Source organism: Drosophila subobscura, chromosome U (assembly GCF_008121235.1).
Source record: "Drosophila subobscura isolate 14011-0131.10 chromosome U, UCBerk_Dsub_1.0, whole genome shotgun sequence".
Lineage (NCBI taxonomy): Eukaryota > Metazoa > Arthropoda > Insecta > Diptera > Drosophilidae > Drosophila > Drosophila subobscura.
In genome coordinates this window covers 15,365,392-15,389,013 of record NC_048534.1, presented here as the reverse complement: position 1 = coordinate 15,389,013, position 23,622 = coordinate 15,365,392, and the positions used below count along the sequence as shown (strand labels likewise).

General features: G+C 40.1%; 1 protein-coding gene across 10 annotated transcripts in view; it reads left to right on the top strand.

Annotated features, from left to right (window-relative positions):
• Positions 1–2,913: 2,913 nt before the first annotated feature.
• LOC117902118 (pneumococcal serine-rich repeat protein) overlaps positions 2,914–23,622 on the top strand; it is a 41,301-nt gene continuing 20,592 nt past the window's right edge. For 3 of the 10 annotated variants that reach the window (XR_004649363.1, XR_004649359.1, XM_034813236.1), the window contains exon 1: positions 2,914–2,981. The gene's annotated coding sequence lies outside the window, so the exon portion shown is untranslated. The other 7 variants (XR_004649361.1, XR_004649362.1, XM_034813238.1 and 4 more) reach the window with 5 other exon arrangements.

The window sequence follows — 23,622 nt, the reverse complement described above, 5'->3', positions numbered from 1 at the left end:
AAAAATCTCGGTTAAAGCTAGAGCGTGGCCAAAGCGAATGGTTTTCTTGGCGATGTCTAATTAAATATTCAAAACATTGTCCCACCATAAATGTCCCATAAACACACGATCTTTTTTTATTTGCTTTGACAAAAAGGGCACGTACCTTGAGCAAATGTTGTCCATGCAGACATAAATCAATCATAAACTCGAATATGACATAAAACACTTGTGCCAAATGGTGCAAACAGCTGAATACTGGAAACACCCCGTCGTGTATTTGTAGATGTGAATCCCAGAGACATCTCCTTAATCGTTTCATATGCATATAGCTTATATTTAAATGAATTAATCTTTGGCTGGACCATCTTTATTGAGAGGCGTCACCGGAAGCCACGAGCTTCAGCAGTTGAACCTTTGCTCATTACCAGGGCGTGTCTCTATAACCGACATCAAACGAGAAGAAAATAAATATGTTTGCCCATTCGTTTTGCTTTGCGGCTAATTAAACATTTTTCTGTGTGTTTCCATACCCATTAAAGCGGGTATTGTGGGATTGCACTACATTTGGCAACGAATCTAAAGAACACAAATAATTATTTTATATTAGATTAATTATTCCATAAAATATTATTTGGTCAACTCTTGTATCAAGATATTCTACGCCTTTTATATTATTTATATTATACTCTCTCTTGAGTAGTTTCCCATTGCCTTTCAAGGGTATTTTACGCTGCGATCAGCATCTTCTCACTCATTATTTGTGGTCTTTTTGTGTGTGTCCAACAATTAGTCAAGCATGCACCCTCTGGTAAAATTCAGGAAGATTGTCAAAACACGTACAACAATTTGTTGAGGAAGCGCACCAAAGCGAACATACAAAAATATTTGCTTTTTGGTCTTTTCGGTTATATTTAAATATTTTTGTGATGTTTTTTTGGCACGTGGACCAAGTGATGGTGAGTGATAGAGATATGTAGTCACGCCCATTTGGTGCCCATTAGTTGATGCATTAATGTGTGACGTTTCCTCATTCATTTTGGGTACTTTGCCCGCTTCAAATGTTATTGACTTTTGAACTCTTTGGCTAAAAAGTGGTCCTTTGTTTCGAAGTAATTTAAAAATATATTTTATAAATAGGGGAATGGGAAATCAAATTGTATAGGAAGCTAAGACCTAATCCTAATTCGAAACTTCCTGAAGTAAATTAAATGAAGTTGCTTTTTATTAAGCAAAACTCCTAAAACTACCAAAGGGAATGATCATCAAATAGAATTAGGACAATTAATTCAATGCAATTTGTTGGCCTGCCACTAGCCACAAGCAGCAACATTTTGTGGCATAACTTTCAAATGCGATTTGTTCCAAAATTTGTATCCAGCCACAGAATGAGAGAAAGACAGAGATCCAGAGAGAGCGAGAGGGGGAACGGCATGACAACATTTGGACATGGTCCCAATGACTGCAACGAATCCCAACAAAAAGGCTTCCAAATCGAAATCCAAATCCAATTTCAATTGCATTGCGAATGCGGCAGCCGCAGCCACGTTTTTGAACCCGCAGACCCCGAAAGGGTCAAGTGGCGCGTGTAGCGAAAGCCAGGGCTAAGCCTCAGGGCAGTGAACCAAACCGGAGTCTTGGCCAAGTTTCTGTTTCAGCTTATAGCTGAGCTAGGCTGAGCTGCCACCCACTGAAGGGCTCTTAGTCTTAGCCAGTCGTAGTAGTCGTAGTCGTAGTCGGAGGCTGATACTTTGAGCTGCTGGAGAACTGATCTGAGGCGTTCGATCTTCATGCCCGAGTGCGTGGAGAGACCTTACTTGTGCCTGCCTGAACTTGACATGCATATTATCTCCCTCTCTCTCTCTCTCTCTTGCCACATGTGGTGCCTTGTGCTGTGTGCGTGTTTGCCGCGAGTGTTGGTTGGAGGTAGGGTTGTCAGCCCCAGCCCCAGCCTCCCCAGTAATCAGTCTAGACTGCATTGGGCTCGTCCCACGTTCAGCATTGAGCGTATATTATTTTGCTTTTTGTGTGTGTTGACTGGTTGTTCTAATTAATGGCTTAATTTGTTCACAGCTGAGAGGCACACCACACACACACATGGCCGTAGGTCATAAATGTTTTTATTAGTCAAAGCCAAAGTCACGCTCGAAATTAAGGCACAAAATTATGTATTTAATAATGCCAAAATTTAAGTACAAGCCAGGCTTATAACGTTTGGCTCAATGGCAATCACGTTGGGACGTTAACTGGCTCTACGTTACGCTCTTTTGTGGCGCGTTTGCTGTGCTTGCGTTACGCTACAAATGCCGGTTTTTTAGAGCCCACAAAAAGCCGGCCAAAAGAGAGCGGTGCTCCGAAAGAGAGCGATCTCAATAGGGTTGTCAAGTTGCCTCCATAAATGTACAGATAGCTGAAAGAGTAAGCAGATAAGGAGATAATTTACTGAACTTTAGTTTTGTATTTTTTGTTTTAAATATATTTCAAGGTGCAGTTAAACTGCATATAAAAGACATGGGAATGACTTCATTTATAAGCATTTACAGGCATAGAAATGTCCACAATTGTTATTAAAACTTTTATTGTGCAGCTCCTTTTAAAGCGAGAGACAATAAATCAACATTTATTACAATGCCTTAAAACATTGTATGTGGGTATGGTTATCATTGTACTTGGCCATAATAATAAATTCATTTAACTGAAACAAAGAGCGAACGGAACCCCCAGCTAGATTCTCTTTTAACTTTAAGCTCTTAAGGCATAACTTTGTGGCTCTCGCACTCACTCTCTATCGCTCTCTGGCTTGCTGGCTCTCTAGCGCTGACATCATCCCAGACACAGACTCAAAGCCAGAGCCAGAGCCAGACTCAGACTCAGACACAGACCAAGCTAAAGGTAGAGCCAGGTGTCAGACGGCGGCTTATTTAATGCGCGGCCACAGCTCGAAACTCTTTTAGTATAGCGTTGGCGTGCGAGACAAACGGTTCGGTTCTCCCAAGCAAAAAGTAAACTTCCACACACCAAAACGAGTTCGTCTAAAAGAATATATTTGTACATACTGTGCACATATGTACAGATGTATCTGTGTTTATACGCGAGTAGATACAATATTAAAACACATTAAAAAACAAAAGCATAAAAAAGGGAACACAACACAAAAACAAGAGTAAACATTAAACAATTGTAGATTGTTGTGACTGATGTCTGAGAGCCCCCCGACCCAACCGACGCGAATTCAAGTGAAGCCAAGCGTTGAGTGTGAAATGCAAAACGGAGGCAACTCAAGACCCCTCCAGGCAGCCAGGCAGCCAGGCAGCTAGGCAGGCAGGCACGGCACTCATTTTAGTCGGTCTCAGAGACTAAGCAGCAAAAGTTCCGAATTATATCCAAAACAATTGCAAAGAAAGTGAAAGATCAGAGACAAGACACCGAGAGACACTGAAAAAGAAAAGAAAATAAAAGAAAAGGCCCAAGCCCAAGAAAAGGGAAAGGTTACAATACTCAGACTTGCAGACTTAGACTCGTGTTGCATGCTCCCTCAAGTGCAACGTAACGCAGAGGCTTTCAGGCAACAGCTGTTGGTTGGCCTGCTACATCGCCCACTTGCCCACACAGCACAGCACAGGGAAAAAAGTCATTGAAATTTATAATAAAATATTTTCAATAATTTTTTTTCCATTGCTTAGCTGACTACGCGTTTTTTCTTTTTTGAGATCGAAGCAAAATTTAACAACAACTAAAACTCCCCTATACCACGCGTTTTGTCGAATATTGCCATTGATTCATTGAGCCCCTTGTCTGTGTCGCTGAATGCGTGTGTGAGTGCTGGTGAATACATTCAAAAAAGCAGCCAAGCGACATTGATGTTGCCTTCTGCTGCTGCTGCTGTTGCTGTTGTCGCTGCTGCCGTCCGCTTTTTGCATCGGACCAGAATATAATGAAATAAAGTTAAATAAAATATAAGCTGAAACGCCTTCAGTGGACGGACACTGGGACCCATGCTAAAAAGAGATATCAACACGCTCCACTAACGCGCGGACAGGTACGGTGCAATTCGTCTCTTTTTGATTTATTTAAGCACACATTTTGTTTGTCAGCATCGAGCAATAAATTATTGTCTATTACTTTACGTATGGGCATTGTAACTGGCATGGAAATTGTCGCTGATTGGAGATTGGATTTTTTTAGGGAAGAAATCGAGACGAAAAATTGGTTTATAAAATCAGAAAAAAAAACTGAAACTAAAACTAAAACTAAAGTTAATTTAACGAGACTCGATGATGCAATAAATTTGGTAGCAAATTATGGCCGAGTGTGCCGCTAATTAGCCGTTCGAGCTCTTGGATCAGTAGCTAACAAATATCAAACATTTTAACAGAAGTTTCTGGTTAAAGTAAACGTAAACAATCACTTTTAGTTACTAAAAATATGGATTACAGAGGTCATTGGCTACGGCAGATTATGTATATCTTGAAAATGATCTGTATAATCTGTAGAATTGGCCAGCACAACAAAGGAAAGAATTACATTCTCTTTTTTTTGGTTGAAACCTTTTCCCATCATTCTCATAATTGTGATTCGCAAAAACCCCATTTCTTTTTGCTCCATTTTAAAGCCAATAACAATGGAAAAGAATATTTTCTTTGTCTGACTTTAAAGCTATTTCTCTCAGTTAATTATTTGGATCTTCATATTATTCAGAGTGATATGAAGTATTCCATCGCAGCGCTCATTAGGGCCTATATTGCTTTGGTTAAACAAAAACCCAACACGATTCCATGAATCATTAATAAAAGGTTCAATGATTCTAGTGCCAGATCACATCGCAGACTGCCCATTAGTCATCAGAATGTCCAGACACCAGACCACAGATCACAAACCAGGTCCAGTCTTACACTCCATATGCGGATAGTTGTCTCCATTCTTTTATTTTTTACTTCCTTTTAGAACTGAGTTCCAATAAACTTTCCCCGGAGGAAGTATCTATGCTCCACTCTGATTTATGTCTATATCGAATTGTTTGATTGCGAGGCCCACAAATGTCGCATTAGAGGCTCAGTAGCGTGCATTAGCTAAAATTACCATTTGGAGCTGAAAAGGTGTTGGCCCCAATTGTCACCTCTGAAAGATATTGAAACGAACACAAACTGGGCGCGGAACTCAAATCTTATGGCATATTGCATTACCACGTCTCGTCAAACAAAAAAAACAAACAAAACTCAGCGATAATACTTGATTTCTTTACATATATATGGGCTCTACAAGTATATACTCGTACATATGTATATATTTATGGGCACGCGCCTGCCTTTTTGTCAGCCTCTATCGGTGTGCAGCTGAATGTCAGAGAGATAGAACTTGTGGCACGGCATGGCATGGCATGGCTGCAACCGTAGGTTGACATTAAAACCATTTCAACACCACAGCGAGACACTTTTTAATTACGTTGATGCTTGGTTTCCCCTCTGGGCAAACCGTTTTTTTATGCCTCAAGGAATAACGAAAGGATAAAATATATAAAAACAATTCCATACATTTTTGAAATATTCACTCTCTCATTTTGTATGCCAAAATCGCGTCAGACACTTCATTTTGCACACCCTTTTTATCCCCAAAAAATGTTTTAATGTTGACCAAAATTATATTTTTGCTGGAATTTTGTTTTGTATTCTCACACGATTTTTTTAATGATATTTTTGCACTTTACTTTGTGCACAATTGAAATTTATTTCTATTATTGAGTCAAAATATTTGTGTGTTGTCTGGACAGGGGGAACGAATCCATACCGAAAACGTTTCAAAGTCATAATTATTAGCTTTGCCTTTTATGGCTGGTGGTAAAATAAAACAAAAACTGAAAAAGCATAATTCCTTATAATTCATTTTGCTAGGCAGCCAAGCCAAAGCGCTTCCAATGAACTCTGGCAGGCAGGCCATTTGCAATTTGTTTGCATTTCGAAACGCAAAAACAAAATATTTATCATGTGGCATTAAGTTTTTTAGGGGACTGAACAGGATGTCCAACTGTGATTCATAGAAAAGGTGGTCGTCGGGTAGCAATTTCTAGGCTGGGCCAAGGCTACGATGAGCTCAACCAAAAGGTTTTCTTCTCCAGCGAATTTGAGCCGAAGGTTAACTGATTGGCAGGCATCCCACTGGTATTCGGTATTTAAATATTATTCTAGTGTTATCTGATTTCGGTCCTTTCATTTTTCATCATTCAGCAGGCCTAATTAAACCATAAACACCTCAGAACATGCTACCATACTTAACAAAACACCCCACACAGTGTGGTGCCCGTGTGGTGCTGTTGATGGCTGTGACCCACCCATCATCAGCACAACTGCCAAACGACCCACACGAGCCGAACCGAGCCCAAGCAGCAGCGTTTTTCTTGTTTCATTTTTCATTTTTCATTTTTTTGTTTGTGCCAAGACAATGCCAAAATCAAAGAGCAGCCAAAAAGTGCAGCAAACAAACACCTCCACAAAAAGACAGAAACCACACAGCGGAGATGGAGTCGGAGTCGGATACGGAGACGGTGTCGGATGGTGGATGGTGGGCCCAACCTATAGACATGTTTAATCAATTTAAATTACCTTCAATTAGGCTCTTTGTTCGGTCGCATTGCGAAAAGTCTTTGACTCGAAGAGCAGACAGAGCTGCATGCAGACATGCAAATGAGGAAAAATTCCACTAATTTGTTCAAGAGATTCCTCAACACCGAAATGGATGCATCTGCATATCAGCCACTCTAAAGAGTTGGCCAATGCTGGCAATTAAACATTTAATGGCTTCATTCGATATGCACAATGGCCAAAGGCTGGAGGGAGTAACTGTGCTGTGCCGTGACTGTAACTGTGACTGTGACTGTGGTGGGTGTTTTGGGTATATAAAAAATGCAAATTTCCCTTTGAGTCATAAAATAATTTGTGAGAGAATCTAGTTTATCTGAGGGGCAGGGCGCCACGCCACGGATATGTGAATAGAATTTATTGAGAGCCTTTGAGCGATATTTTGATGGCTTCTTAATCAGATCATAAAATAATACAATCCGACACAGCTTTACATTTGCCGATTACATTTTATTCCGTCATCGAGGGGCGTATAAAAATGTAATAAATTGCATTTATTACTTGTAGACGCTTGATGCGATGAATCATCGAATAGATTTTAAGCCATGCCCGATCAAAAGTTCATTGAATGCCAGATTAAAGTTGTATTTTCTCAGCTTGACTAAAACCCCATCAGAGTTAAGAGTTTTTTCGTTTTAAAATCCTCTTAAACAAAGCCATCAAATATGTTGGTTTCTCTTGCAAATCAAATTCGAATGACTTAGCACACAAACTTGGTCGAGAAACTGCGGAGACATTGCCACTGCCATTGCCATTGAATGCATATAATTAATCTCTTTATCCTGGCAAAAAACGGTGAAAGTGTTTGCATATCGAAACGTCGGCACTCGTCAGCTGTCAGTCGAAGAGTGTGCCCCCATCCCAGTGTTTCAATTTAAATGAGCTATCAAATCCAGGCACCCCAACCAACCACTGTGTCTGTGTCATTGAACCAACAAATCAAAGCCGCTTACCGAAAGTCACACAAAAACTTATAGTTTACGGTCGCCCGACCACGATCGCGCGGTGCTCAGGATTGATGACAACTCTGGCAATGCCAAATGACAATTATCAACGCGAGGCGGCAGCGTGTCATAAAAAAAAAGAGCAGATATAAAATGCCACACAAACTTCAAGTAAAAACCAGAAACCCAGAGCCAAATGACAGCAAACAAAAAGCACAAAATGTGTTTATTGACGTCATTCCATAAAGCCAACCAACAGGCAACAAAAAAAATAACTCTTAATGTGGAGAAAATCCAGGCACAGAGGACCTGAGGGACAGACAAACGCCTGCCAAAGTCCAACTGGCAACTGGCAACTGCCATCCGCCATCCGCTGCCACCCGCTGGGCCGTAACCAAAAGCAAAGCCTATGCCAAAAAGTTGCTTGCGAATTGTAATAATTGCTAACAATTACAATGGCAATAAAGAGAGCTGCAAAAAATGAAAGCTAACAGATCATAGACCATGTCGATACCCCGTGAAGAATTTTGCCATAGAGAAAAGAGAGGTAGAGCAAATGGAAGCTAAAAATAAACAATAAATACATAAATAAACTATTAATTACAGTGAGAACTATTCGATGTATCTACGCAAATGCCTTTGCTTGTTACTTTCTGTTCCATTACTACTCCATTTACCCCTCGTATACCCTAGAAAAATCACTCATTGCATGCCATTTCTCGGACATCAAACTCTGGCCATTGTCTTGTCTGAGATTTTGCTTTGGTTTTGGGCAACATACTGATCAGGGGCTAACTTCTGCTATCATATGTACGAGTTTGCCGCGAACGAATGGGTGCATGGAAGCCGTATGAAATCTCATTAGCAGCTAAGGGTTCAGTTCAGTTCAGTCCTGACTCCTGTCGCCTGTCCCCTGTCCCCTGTCGGCTGTCCTCTGTCTCTGTTTTTGCAGCTTGCATAAATTATGTTCACGAACTTCTGCTGTTCTGCGGCGAAGGGGAAGTCACCTTTGGCTCTCGTCTTTCGCTCTTTTTTTTGTAGTTTTTTGGTGCCTTTTTTTGGGGCCTGGGCTTAAGTATGCTGCTGCCAATTACGAGCATGAAGGTCTTTGACTGCGCAATCTCAGACCGCCCCGACAACTACAAAAAAAAAGCCTAGAAAATTTGTAACATTTTCTGTTGTTGTTGTTTTTGTTGAGGTCTTAGTTTTAGTTGGTATTCGGTATTCCTCTTTATGACTCGTTTTTCATGGTTTTAATTTGTTTCGTCGCTGCTTATCCCATGGGGGGAGGCGAGCAATTATTTTATATATATTTTATTTCATATTTTTTCCACGCCAATATTTTGTGAATGTTTTTCACGCTGTTGAGTTGATTGGCTTGCAAAATGTTTTGTGCAATGGCAATGAAAACTGTTGTACAATGTGCAACAGATACTTATAAACGGGATTTTATTTGTCTCTCAAATGCAAATCAAAACGATAGCCAAGGCCCGTCGCAAGATTCACAGTAATTGGATCGCTTTGTTTTTCATTTCCACATGATTTTCATTATATTTTTCTCACACATTTTTCCACTTGCACTTTCTGCCATCGGTTCGTGTAAATTGATGGCCAGCAGCTACTGTATTTTTTTTTTCAATTAACTTCGATTGGTCCGCCGCTGGCAATTAACTTTTACACGATTTCTAAAATGAAAACACTGCCTCTCTGCCTGTAGATGTCAGGCGCTTTTCCACCTGCTAACCCACATCCAGCCAGCCATCGTTCAGCAATGTCTGTTCAATTAATTACCTTGTTTTGTTGCTTACAATTAATGTTTTAATTAGCCATAAGCACTGTACATAAATCAGCAAGAATAGTGTCCAAGCACCATCCGTTTGTTGGCTTCTAGCAAATGTTATTATTTGCCAAACTCTATGATTAATTGGGCACTGAAAACAAAAATGGGCACTAAAAACTAACAAATTGCATGCAGCACGCGCAGCATTAAAGAATCAAATATAATTTATCGTTGGCATGCATTCGGCATTAAAAGAAAATTTAATTAACATTATGTGAGAATGCCACAAAGACTTGAGAAAGAGATGAAGATACAAAATTAAATTTAAGATGGAAGAAATCATTTAAAATTTGACTATAAAAAATGGAAAATCTTTCCAAGCAAACAGCGCGTGTTCAGTATTTATTCTTGGGTTTATTAATAACTTGAAATGGTAAAACAAGAAGCAGCTCTGCAGTCCAGAGAATTCTTCATGGTGCCTAAAATATTTTCATTAACTTTGCCTCTTCCTGTCCATTTAGGCCTGGACCCATTAACCACAACCATTTAAACTTGACCTTAACATTTATTTAAGTGAAATCAATTTTCTGCTGCTGCTGGTGCTGCTGGTGGTGCCCAAAAATGCTGTAACAGGAAAACGCCCAACGTTTCAGTGCGTTTATTTTGTATTATTTTTGGAGCGCTGTCTTGAGCGTTTTTTGATAGCTCAATTTCCTCAGAAGTGGTTTACTTTTTGGCCACGTTAGAAAAGGTTCAAGTTGAAACATAATAATGTGGGCTAATTGGGGGCGAATTATATAACAGTGTCTATATGGCGCGATATGTAAATTTGTGTCGGTTGTGTCGGCCTGACCTAGAATTAGAGACAGAAATGGCTTTTGTTTGCCCGACTATTGAGGTGCGATAACTGGGTGAGGAAATAAACAATTATGAAATTTTCGGTTTATTTGCTGTGGCGCTGGCCTTGAAAATTAATTGAGTTTTTTTTGCTGCGGCAGGGAATACTATGAGCAACTCTCTATCTCTCCATCCATAATATTATTTATGACTCTATTTAGTCGGGGGCAGGGCTGCACAGCAGCAGGTGGGTGATGGGGGATTGGCTTTTACCGCTTTAATACAGCTTTTACTGCAGTTTGTTGTTTTCTTTGGTCAATGGCCAAATGCGGAACTACAAAATCTATGTTTTCAAATAGATAAAACATCTTGTGGCACACAGACACACAGCCACACAGCTTCAACGATAATTTCCTTAAACTTTTTCAACTTTATTCTCTGTGTTGCTGTGCGGCTTTCACTTTTCCGTTTCGCTGCTCACTTTTCCTTAACAACTTACTTTTGTATCGATTATTGATTATTGCTCTCATTTTGTGTCCATATTTTTACTGGTCTGACTCGGCGGCTCTGTGGCTCTTCGGCTCTTTGCTCTGTTGAAATGAAAAGTTTTCGCTCTGCTCTGCCATTTGTCATAATTAATTTCAGCGCCTTATGATTTAATTGTTTAAAAAAAACAACACACAACCGCGGGGGGGTCGTCGCTGCCTCTGTCTCCATAGACTGCAGAGGGTGAACATTTTGAAAGTCATTAAGTTGGGGCTCGAAATATCGGTTATGCCTGCGCTCTACTTAGACCCCAATGCGCTGTGTGATTGAGTGTTATTTCAGGTGATAAATCGACCAAAGCGAAAGCCTCAATCAAAGATATCAATTTGCTGTGGGAAAGGTTTCGCAAATTGGGTGTCAAGCAGTAGTAAGAGATTTCCAGATAGGGTTTTCGTTGCCGAAGTCTACAAATTCCATGTTTAAATATGCATTTTTGGTTTTCTTACCAGAATAAAATCTTTTGTAGGGTTTTATATCCCCTTAAATTCAATAAGTACTCCCCAAAACATTGATTGCTGTCCAACATGCAGTTAAAAGTCCCCAGTCATCGACAGTTGCCATATTTGCATTCGGACTGGGTCTGGTGCCCACAATTGTTGCAGCAACCATCTCATTATGTTGCGAATGGAGTCGGAAAATCCGAAAGTATTACTGTGAACGCATTGGTAATGACTAAGCCCTCGCGCTGACTGCCGTCCGTGTTAATCAGCAATTTAGAATATTTTGTTCCCTCTCGCAACGCACACAAAAGGTCCAAGGCATGAAGAAGGAGGATGAGGAGGCGGAGGTTTCGCACAAATTTCATTTCCTGTTTCTTGGACATTTTGTTGGTTTTGTTACTGGCACAGCTGTTGGTACAATCCCCGTTCCGTTCCCGCTCCCCTTTGCAGATGTTAAGGTTGTTATTGCATTGCATTGCATTTATCATGTAACTCACACAAAGACGGACAGATTGAGCGCGACCCGCGTACGGGTGGGAGAGGAATGGAGTGGAGTGGAGGCCCTTAGGAGGCCCGGCAAACAAGCTGCTGCTGCTGCTGCTGCATTGATTTCCTTTCTGCTATCTTGACAGCATTAACTTTGAGGCATACTCGTACAGCATAGAGCAGGACAGGAGGCTGGGGCTCTGGGGGCTCTGGTGGGGTTGGGGCAACACTTCGACAGAGACAAACGAAATAAATGCGCGATCGGGCGATAAACTATTTTTAAAGACAGCCACCAAAGGAACAGCAGCAAAAAGCAACAAATAAAGGGAAAATCATTGGAAATGATTGAGCTTAGAGTTTGGACACGGAAGTGCCCTGTAGGTGGGTAGCAAGGCTATCTTTGAGGCTGTTCATCGTAAATATATTAAGGAACAAATTAGAGAAAACTTTGAGCTTTTAATTTGTTAAAATTTGTTAGTCTGATTTCGTCTTGGATTTTCTACATTTCTTCCTTTGGTTCTGGTTAACCTCAAAACCAATATACCCATCGCTATCGCTTGCATACAATGGGCACTCCAAAAGACACCTTGAAATGATTTCTCACACAGCGAGACAGAGACGGCCAGAGCTGAAGTTGGAGCTGTAGCTGTAGCTGTAGCTGGAGAGTTTAGGCCCTAACAAGCTGCAGCACTTAGGATGCTGGATGCTCCACGGCTGTTCTATAGAATCTGCCTTTGCAGCGATTCTTAGCGGATGCGCGAGGAGGAGGGAGGGAGGATCGGTTCTGGTCGTAGTCCCAATGGCTGTTTGTTTAAGGCCTTGGTTAGCTCTAAAAGGAGCTGCGCAGCTTATTTCCTGCTGTTGCTGTTTTGCTGTTTGCTGTTCTAAGCAGTCTGAAGGCAGGAGGCATCCTTTTGTCTTCTGGCCAAAAGGCTGGAGAGCTTGTTAGTTAGACTCTAGCTGCTAGCTGCTGGGCTGCCGGGCTGCTGGGCTGCTTCTGCTGTCTGTTTTCTGCCATTTCAAGTTTGTCGCGTTGTACGTACCACATCGTAGTTGTGTAGTATTGACCATTTTTAGCCTTTTAAGTACACTTTGGTCATTGTTAAGTACTTTTGCGTGTCAGGGGCGCATTCGACTCCTCTTTGGTCTTTGGTTCTGACTCTTTGGCTGTTGCTCTGCAGCTCTGCGGCTCTGTGGCTGCCTTTGGGGGCACATGTTTTACTTGGTTATTTATGGGCAAAGTGTCAGCGCTAATCAAATGGCTGAATCACAATCTATTTGGTATGTGTCTTGCATTGCATTGTCTGCCGTTGTACGTATTGGTCCACAAAAGGTCGAGGAACCACAAAATTCTATCAAATAAGAACCATCATATCACAGCCGCAGAACCTAGACAGATTTGTATCTGTAAAACGCTAAAGACGTGCAATTTCCGAGTATTATTTATGTGTAATTTTTTGACCAGTTGCCAGTTCCTTGTTATGGTTTTTTCCGCCAGTTGTGGGACCCCCAGACGGCAAACCATAAACTGCAGTTTTATGGCCAGAGCGTGTGGCAACCCATGCGGAATGATCCAAATGACGCAATATGGCGACATTTACAAAATGGAATAAAAAATAAACCTCATTCGTTTGATCTTTCTGCACACGTGTGTGCCCCGAAAACCAAAAATTTGTCATCGCCCACGCCGGCATGGATTAACAATAGAACTCTTTGGAAATCTGATCTTAAGCTCTCGTTCAATGACTGACATCCATCAGAACCACATCAGACATTACGGGGAACTCTGTCCAGCCACAGCCTAACCTTACTCAATCGCAGAGATCCCACAAACCGATGGCAGAGCGCCTCACAAACGTGTTCTGCGGGTCAACGCTTCACGACTTAACGGAGAATTTGCAAAGAGAGAAAAAAACACACACAGAGTGCGGACAATCAATATGGAAATTAGCCAAAAGAAAGAAAAGTGGAGAATGAAATCGCAGCTAGCCATTGAACCGGCTTAATGATCTAATAAGTTGAGAGCGGCTCATGGTGTTCTGTGCAGAATATTACAAATTGAATAAAAGCCGGAACCAATTTACTAATCTGCGGAGATAATTTAATTGGATTCAGAATCCATGCGATGGAAATAGTCAGAAATCTGTATACTGTATTTATTTCAATTTGAAGTTCGGTTGCATTCGGAGTGTCAAAACAGGAGGAACATTATTTGTGTACTTACCTCCTCGTAATATATCATTCGAAGCGGCTTCTCCTTTTGAAATATACTTGAGTGGGTTCTGTTTAAAGCTCCAAGTATTTCTTAACGTACAAATGAAGCTGTCATCGATTATCTTCGGTCATTATTTCCGCATGCAACTGTGAAACAACCAAAAAGGTAAAATAAATAAATAATGAAAATTGAAATTATTTTTTTTTTTTGCATTTTGGCCAAGACAAAGAATGAACAAAGAGCGAAGCGAAATTCACTCAGAAACAAAAATGAATTCCAGCTGTCAAAAGGCTGTCAGACTGACGAATTGCCAGACCGTTTTTGTCTCTTTTATTTTTCCCCCTTTCGGTTTTTCTGTTGCTGTTTTTCTTTCATTAAATGCCCTTTTGCGCTGGTTTGTTTCGTTATTTTGTGCAGACAAACAAAACCGAAATTACACACAAAACATAAAAAAAACACGAAATTAACCGTTAAGTTGTGTAATTTCACCCAAAAATGCTAACGGCAAATCATAATCATTGTTTTGTTGTTGTTTCCAACAAGTCATTCCGTTTTTTCTGAACAGCAGAAGATTTTGCAGCAATTCTCGAATGAGTAAGTGAAAAACGACAAAAGACTTGAGCAACGAACTTGTTGAAATGGGAACAAGAAAGTTGTAAAACGCCGAAGAGGAAGTTAAGGCATTAAGGCCGAAGCTTTGGATACCCTTTAAGAGTGAGCAGCTGCAGGCACAGCATTTATTTACTTAGTTGTGTATATGATAAGCAATTAGACCTTTCTGTAGCAGAAGAGAATACACAGCTTTACTTCTGCTGTTAGCAAACATTTGATAACAATCCACATGCCCTCTGCCCTCTCTAGAATAAAGAACAAAATTATTTGTGACTCAATGGATGCAGAGGGGGAAATTTCATGACAAAACAACATTTGTAGCCTGTGTTGTGTCTGTAGATGATTTCCAGTTTCCAGTTTTAATTAGCATATTGATGCGAGTGAGTATCCATGAGGGCGAGAGCCAGGCAGTGGCAGTGGTAGTGGCAGGGGGAAGGGGTTCTGTCTGACGCCCCCACACTGGTCGATGAACAGTGGAATGGGCTACAAAAATTAACTTTAATTTTCAACGAAGCAGCGAGCTGCTGTGAGTGACCATCAGAGCTGGGTCGACTCTTGAGAAACTGAACTGAACTGGAACTGGTTTCCAGCTGGCCAACCTACAATAGCAAACTCAACAGATGTGACTCTGACTGTGACTGCGAATGCGAATGCGAATGCGTTTCTCGACTGACGTCGAGAGTGTCAGTTGACGAGGATGGGTATAGTATGGGTAGAGTGTTGGGGGTCTGAAGATCTAAAGCTAAACATGGTATTATAAAGTGGAACGCCTTCAAAGTCAAGTTCAATGACGTACTCCAATGTGCCATCCGAGTACTCGGAATATATTCACAACAAATATCAGAAAAGGTTCGCTTCGTATGGGGCGATAACATTGGATTGGTTCGCTGTGTTGTACATCCTATGTATGGCAATGACAAGCCAAAACAAAACAGAACTATGGGCGGAGGGGGGACCCTCTGCTTAGTTTAAGCCAAATTAAGCAGAAAGAACAACAACAACAACAACCAACGACTAAGCGGCCAAGCAGCAACTTGTTAAATAATTTATGTGATAAGGCTGATTGCAAATCGTGTTCAATTTGCATATCTAATAGGCCATAAACTGCTTCTGTTGCATGAAATTAATTCAGCAAAAAAAAGGGGACACGCTGAAAGGGTTTCCCGATCTGCCTGCTGCCCCTCATAGAACACTTGAATAATGTGCGAAATTTTACTCTGCTATTGTCACGGCTGACAAATCTTCTAACTTTCTTCTGAAACGACTTTCGAGCGCCTTACTATAGTGTGCATATAATTACGGCCACTGCTGCCATTCTACTCTGCTTTCTGCCAAAGTACTTTTCGCTTTTGCTTTTTGATCCGAGCACCATTGTTGCTGCTGCCTTTGCCACTGCCATTGCCGATGCCACTGCCATTGACAGCTGAGCAGCAAAAAAAAAAGCAGCAACACGAAGAATGTGTCATAAAGTGGTGCAAATAAAGTGAACAGAAATCAAAAGAAATGTCAGAGATTTCACACAGCACAGCAGCCAGCAAGCAATTGGAATCACAGCAATTGGTGGCAGGCCAGCTGCCAGCTGTTTTGGGGTGAAAGTTGTTTCTCCTCACGGAATTTCGACGTTCAGCTTTGGTACTTTAGATCGTGGATACTTAACTCGGGCATATAATTTAGCTGTAATGAACTTGAAGCGACACAATTGGTGTCGGAAATTGAACAATGAAAGTTCTGTTTTTGGGCAAAATGAAATTAGAAACTCCCGAGAGTAGTTGTACATGCTGTAGCTGTACTAAATGGATGTAAATTAGGTGGGAAAGTAGAAGCTTCCCATGCAGCAAGAAAGCAGCACCATTTTGGGAACATCTCTCTCCATCTGTCAATTAAAATTCTCAGAGTAGCGTGGGTGTTCCGCCTGCGGGCGCCTTTAACCATAATCAATTCCATTTATGTAAATCCCAGCCATCGATCTGTCTTAGACTGCAAACAAAATTCGCACACCTCCCATGCCAATTTATGGGGGGAGTCCATCAGCAACGCCATCGCCAAGTTCGTATGTAAATTGAGGCAAGTCTTTTCATTGTTTCCATCTATCGCGAAACTTTTGCATGTTTTTTCCGCAGACCAATTAAAGACCCCAAACCGAACGACAAATGCGCGCTCACCCGCTTGTTTAGTGTCTTCAAACGCTGAAGATTAGCTGGAAATCAATCAGCTCCAAATTATTATGTAAATGATAATTTCTTTAATGCAAAAAGTCGTCTATCTGCCTGGCCAAAAAAGTAAAAGTGTTAAATTGATAAACATTGTGGAAATTATGTTTCGGTCCAAGTAAAAAGCCATGAAAAATGCAGTAAACAAAATAATATGTACATGTTTACAGCTCATATTTCACTTTCGAACAAAGCGACCAAGCGACAAGAAATGGAGACCCACAAGTCGGGGTGGGCCACACAGCCAGCTATCCAGTGACTTCCCTTGTAGGCGTCGCTTGTAATTAACTTTAAGCCCTGCAGCCAGAAGGCAGCAGGCAGCAGGCAACAGGCAGTCAGCCCTGCCACACTGTGTGGCAACCTCTTTCCTGTGCTCGTTTTTCTTTCGTTACGCTTCATTTAATATGCAGTTCCTGATTTTGTTTTTTCTCTTTTTTTTGTATTTTTTGTCGGTCTCTCTGTCCGTTCGCATTGCCAAACGGCTCATTTATTTTGTCACATTGAAGCTTGAAAATGCATGTGGGAGTTGGGGGCTGGAATTGGGCATTGGAGTGGGAAAAGGGAAGGCCAGGAAAGGCATGTACGAGCGTGTACATTTTGCGGCTTGATTTTTCAAGTCTGATAAACCCGAGATGTTGGCTTTATTTATTGGTTTGTTTCACTTTCCGTGGCAAACCGCTGCGAGGGCGTATTTTTGTGGCAAACTTTGTCTGTCTGTCTTTCTGTCTGAAAATTGCAACTCAATTTACCTGGCTTCGGTGGTGGATTTACGATATTAACTAAATTTTAGTCCACACTGCCAGACAAGAGAGCAAGAGTGAGAGAAAAGTGAGTCATAATTGAATTTATTTCGCCAGAAAGTGAAAGCCGAAAGAATGCTGATTGAGTATCGGAATGCCTTCAAGCAATTCTCAGTTGAAAGTTTCTCTTTAGGCAGAAACAAAAGCATGACTATGTCAACCGACAGTACCATTTCACAACACAAATTGTTTAGTCAAATAGTAAAAAAAAATGGTTTCATGTTGATTGTCTTGCCATGCTTATCGCTTAGGCAAATATTTAAACTGGCCAAAGGCACAAGTGCAAGTGTTAAAAGTAACAGTCAAAAATTATATTTCAAATGTAAATAAATTTGCAACATTTTGTAGCGCATGGGAGAGATGGCATCTTTCGCAAGATTAGCTTTCAAACTTTTCCCAGATTACACAAGATGGGTGCCAAATGGCATCTTACGCATAAGCATCGCCATACGCAATGGGTGCAGCTAGCGGAAAATTGCGATGCGATGTGTCTGTCGCGGTGTTTCTGGCGGTGGTGGTGGTGATGGTGGTGGGCGTCAGCAGGAAATCATAAAATTACAATTTTCATTGGACGGAACAAGTAACTACGAGTACATGCCAGTACGAGTATCTCTATCATTATGGCATACATATACTTATATCCATATGATATGTCTGAGACAACGAACAGCAATAACAAGCAACGATTACCTGTTCCGTGGGCAGAGTGTGAATGGCTCAGAGGTTGGAACCTGTCGCTGCTTTTGGCCCAGGTCTGCCCCAGGCTATAATTATGTAATTGTGTAAAATGAAATGCTCCAAGGAGCCATTTAGTTGTACAAATAAATTACAAACCATAAATTTCTATTCTGTTCAAATGTCAACTCGATTACACGACAATTGGCTCATTTGCCTAATTAAACGAAACAGGCTAAAACGCCCACGGGACAAGCAAAAGTGCGGGTGCTGATCAACAAGTCTCGTTATAAGATTTGTTTTCCACAAGGTATATAATTAAACGATTTGCGCATTTGCCTATCTCCACCACCCCTTTTGTCTCTCTTTGTCTTACACGGAAGTCATAGACAGATGAAAAGATTACTTCTGCGTGTGACTAATAACAGTTCTAAACGAGATACTCGTACGTACACTTCATACTCTCTTCAAGTAATATTTCTACCAACAAAATTAGATTTAAAATGAATTATGTTCCAAGCCGCAAACAAAAGAACCCCAACAGAAACCAATGTAAAGGTTTACTTCTGTGCGTTACTTATGTACAAACTGTGCACAAATACAATATACCCTATTTACTCTTCGAGTACCGGGTATAAAATTATGCAAAGAGAGCCAGGGAATGGGATGATGCAAGAGAGGTGCAAGTGTAAGAATTGTTTTTGGTTAATTTCGAGAGTGTAAAGCCAAAGGGTACGGTAATAAACAAAAACAAAATACCTAAAGGAAAAAAATACGAGCATTTGCGAAAAAAAAGTATAAACTGTAAAGCAAACATAAATAATCAATTTTCACTTGCCTTTTACATTCTTCTTTTCCTCATTGCGCTTCTTCTTTTCGCATGTGTCGTGAAGCACTTATTGTCCTCTTCACACACATGCATACGTAACCCGCGCGACGATACGACAAAACGAACGAAACGAAATAAATGTAACGGGATCGAGCGAGAGATTCTAATAAGAGCACAGATATTGGGCACATTAATTTAGGGTGAGGCATTGGGACGGAAGTTCGTATGCACACACTCAACGAGAGAGAGTCAGCCTAGCACGAATTGGGTTGCCTCACCCTATTAGGAGACACTTGAAATGAGAGCGCTGACACTCGCTTTTTGCGCCTCTTCTTTTTTCTTGCGCTTTTATATGATTGCAGGGTAAAGGGAGGGGACAACTTCGCGCCTTTTTTATCACATTTTCACACACACACATTGCAAGCCCTTGGTGCAAATTTAGAACATTTTTGCTCTATGTACGTACATATGTACATTTGTACGAAAAATAATACACTTCTAACACTTCACTTTCACATATTGCCGCATATTTCCAACGCCGATCTGCTTTAGCCTCGTTGTGCTCCTCGGCATTTGATCTCGCATTTTTTGCCCATTAAATGCTCAACCATTTCACCATATTTCACTGCACTTCACTAACACACACTTCACTTTCACATATTGTCGCATATTTAGAAAATGATCTCGCATTTTTTGTTCACAAAATGTTCAACCATTGCAGCACATTTTATTTCACTTCACTAACACACACTCACTTTCACATATTGCCGCATATTTCCATCGACGATCTGCTTCTAGCCTCGCTGTGCTCCTCCGCAATTGATTTTGATTTTTGATTGATTTCACTACACACACTTGTTATTTTACACTGCACATTAACATTACTCCACAACGATACTTTTCCCGTTTAGTTTCCCGATTTTGCCCGAATTTTCCGATTTTTCGCGGACCAAATCCGTACCGGACCGAACGCGCTGACATATTTTTGACTAATGGAATAGGGATGAAGAAGCTGCAAAAGAGGTCAACTGCGTAGGTGTTGGTGTCTTAGGCCGCGCTCCTCTATGTTTATGACTGTTAATGTTTATGTGTATGTATGCGCCGTTTTTTTTATGTTTCATTTTTCTTTATGGTTCTCACTGCTTTCGCTTTTGTTTGCGAGTGAGAGAGCAAAGTAACTGTAAAAACAACACAAGACTGGGCTCTCTCGTTCTTTTTGCTTTGTATGAGTGAATAGGAAAGGCAATTGGATTCTTGGTGTTGGTGGCTTCTGACTCGCTCTCCTACTTGCAAATCGAATGCACATTTATTATTTCGAGCACTTTGACTATCCGTCTCTGGAATTCCGCGCACGCCGACTAAATCAGCGTAGAGTGATTTCTTATTTTTGGTATGTACAGTCTCCATTCGCTTTGAAATCTATAGATCTAAAATGTTCACTCCCTTTGCATTTGACAAATTGTCTGTAAAAAAAAGGTTGTGGGGAGATGAAAGAAGATGCGCTGATGGAGTGCTGACTTGAATTAAATTTAAAGAAATTGTCCCGGAAAAGTTTTGTGTCACGAGATCTCGATCGGGAAATGCTTAGAAAAATGTGGAAATTGTAAAGGGAGTTAAAATTAAGGCTAATTATGCCAAAACCAACATTTTTTCATGCTGTTCTTTTTTTTCTTTTTGGTTCTCTGTGCGTGTCTAGACTCTAGACACACCGTTGAAGCTGTGAGAGCGAGAGAGCAAATCAGTGTAGGGTGATTTCACATTTTTGGAGCTCTCTTTGCATTTGAATGTGTAATTGTCAGTAAAAAGGGGAGAGAAGAAGAAGATGCGCTGCTGGAGTGCTGGCTTGAATCAAAATGAAATAAATCGTCTCGGAAAAGATTTCCTTAACTTGATCTCGATCGGAAAATGCTTATAAAAGTTAGGAAATTGTAAAGGAAAATAAATGTAATATTTATTATCCAGAAACCATCATAAAACGCCGTTGCTTTTTTTTTTTTTTGTTCTATCTGGCTTTCGTTTGAGAGTGGGAGAGCAAAGTAACTGTAAAAACATCTTTGCAGAAGCAGAGTGTGAATGAGAGAATGTTAAAAAAACAAATAAAAGGGGACGGGGTGGCTTTAGCTACAGCAAATTAATTTCTTCATTCTTTCTACATATATACTTTATGGGATCGGAAACGTTTCCTTCTTTGCGTTATATATGTATTTATGTATGTACATTTGTACATCCACTTTGTGCACAAATACAATATACCCTATTTACTCTTCGAGTACCGGGTATAATGACGGAAGCCGGCCTCAGTTGTGGTTTCCATCTTATGTAGATACATAAATATATACATACATATATACAAATGTATGTACATATAGTTTGATATATCAATAGACATTTAGAGGCGTACCCGCTCAATTGTGGCGGCAATCAATAAAAGATTTTTACCTCTGATATATTTTCATAATTGAATTGTAGCAAAAATAAAGCAAAAAATGTTTATTTCTGTTGAAAAATTAAGCCAAACACATCAAAAGAGATTGAGACACACAACACACACACAAATCATAAAGATTAATGTTGAAAGGTTTGAAGCGAGATAAAAAGAGAGATAATTATTATGGAGAGACCAGAACAAGGAAAACCATTAATTGAATTAATATGAAAAAAGAATTACAATTAATTGCAAGGAATTACAATTAAGTGTGCAAATCTATAACCAAAGAACTGTCCAAAATGTTGACAGCTAAAAACTGGAATAAATTTGTAACCAGATTCAGCAATTCTGAAAAAAGAATTCTGGAGAATGGAGAATTTTCGTTTATTGAAAGGTCTTCTAAATTGTTTTACATAAGTTTTCCTTATGGCAGACAGCATTAAAACTAAGAATCCACAAATTGTAATCCCAAATGCCATCCAATTAAATATTTCACCTCCTTCTGCTTCTGTCAAACCATATCCAAGCATTGAAATCCGACTCTCGACAGCTGCCCATACAGTTTTGTAACGAAATGTAATACGTTAAGATCCCAATTTATCGCTGGTGTTCATTCACACTTGCTGTCCAACTCTTGGACTTGGATTTGGAGCGTGCTGCTGCTGTTGCTGTTGCTTCTGTTTCAGTGTCGCACACAAATCAAATTCAAATTAGAACACACGAAAAACACACGCGAATGCGGGCCAATTATGCAAATTTTGGTTAAAGTCTGTCTCTGAAACAATTTGCATATCGGTCAATTGTTGCACGATTTTCGTGGTCTGCTCTGCGCACGCGTTGCAAATACGTAAAAGTGTTAAATAAAATACAATAATTGTTGGTGTGTAATGTTTGGTACGTACTGCTGTATTTATGTGGAATATTTTTAGTGGTGTAACGTAACGCACGTTCAATGCCAATATGACACCCCCACTGTTTTGCATACACACTGCCATTGTTGCTGGTCGGTCTTTTTTTGGACTTATGCGTACAAATAAACATGGTACTGGTACCGTGGTATGTATGTTTGCTTTGTATTTTTTTGTATGTGCACCCACACACTTTGAACTATTTTTAAACAAATGGCAAATCAATCATTGCTGTGGGGGAAGTCGAAAAAATGTAATGCAAAACCAAAAAATGAGGGATTAACCTACATAGAAACACTCGGACTGTACAATAGTTTGAGGCAACAATTTCTGCCAAATTACGCATCCGATTGATATGGAAATAACTGGAAATCGATACCGAACCAACCGCAGAAACCTCTCCATACAAAACGACTTTCGTTTTGGGCAATTATTGTGGCAAAAAAACTATTTCGAGCAGTTGTGTTGATATTTCCTTACTGCGGTTGGGTGACAGAAAACCCGTAAAGAAATACAATAATCATAATAATTACACTGACCTTCGGTGAAGTGTCTTGGGTACCGCTACATAGCCACCACAGTGGACTTGAACGACTCAGTTTGAAAATCATTTTTTTTTTTCTCTGTGGTTATTTTCGCCTTGCCATTCGTAGTTGAAGCTGTGGCTAGAACTTGACTGGGAAATGTAACACGAAAAGTTACTTTCAAAAGATTTGTTCGCAAAATACGTTTCCAGCATTTCCATGACCATTTTTGCATATACAATTGTTCGTCAGATGCCTCTTTAAGGGATAGTTATCATGGACAAAGTGGACAGTTAATTTAAAATATATATTCCAAATATTTTAAGCCAACTTGTTCTAAAGAAAAAAGATATATTAAAATGTTTAAAATTGTAAATCAAAAGCTTTAAGCAGCAAATATGATATTTTAATTATTCAATAATTATAAACCATGACTTTTAGTTATTAAAACTAGAACACGGATTCATTTTATAAGATTTAAAAATACTTCAAAGTTGGATAATTCAAAAACTAATTCCCAAAAGCAAAAGACTTGGACAACAAACTTGATTTGTGCATCAATTAAAGTCTTCTGTGACTTGCAAATATATCCTACCGATTTCCGTATTCCTCACAAACAATAAGCTTGATCTTCGAATTAATTCCCCCGAATTCCCTAGCAAGAGTCTAATGCATTCCCATTCGTTTTCTCCCATATGCAATCAGCGCAACCTTTTGGCCACAAACTACACCAAATAAATCAAACGATAAGAAAAAACAAAAAATAAATTGGCAAAT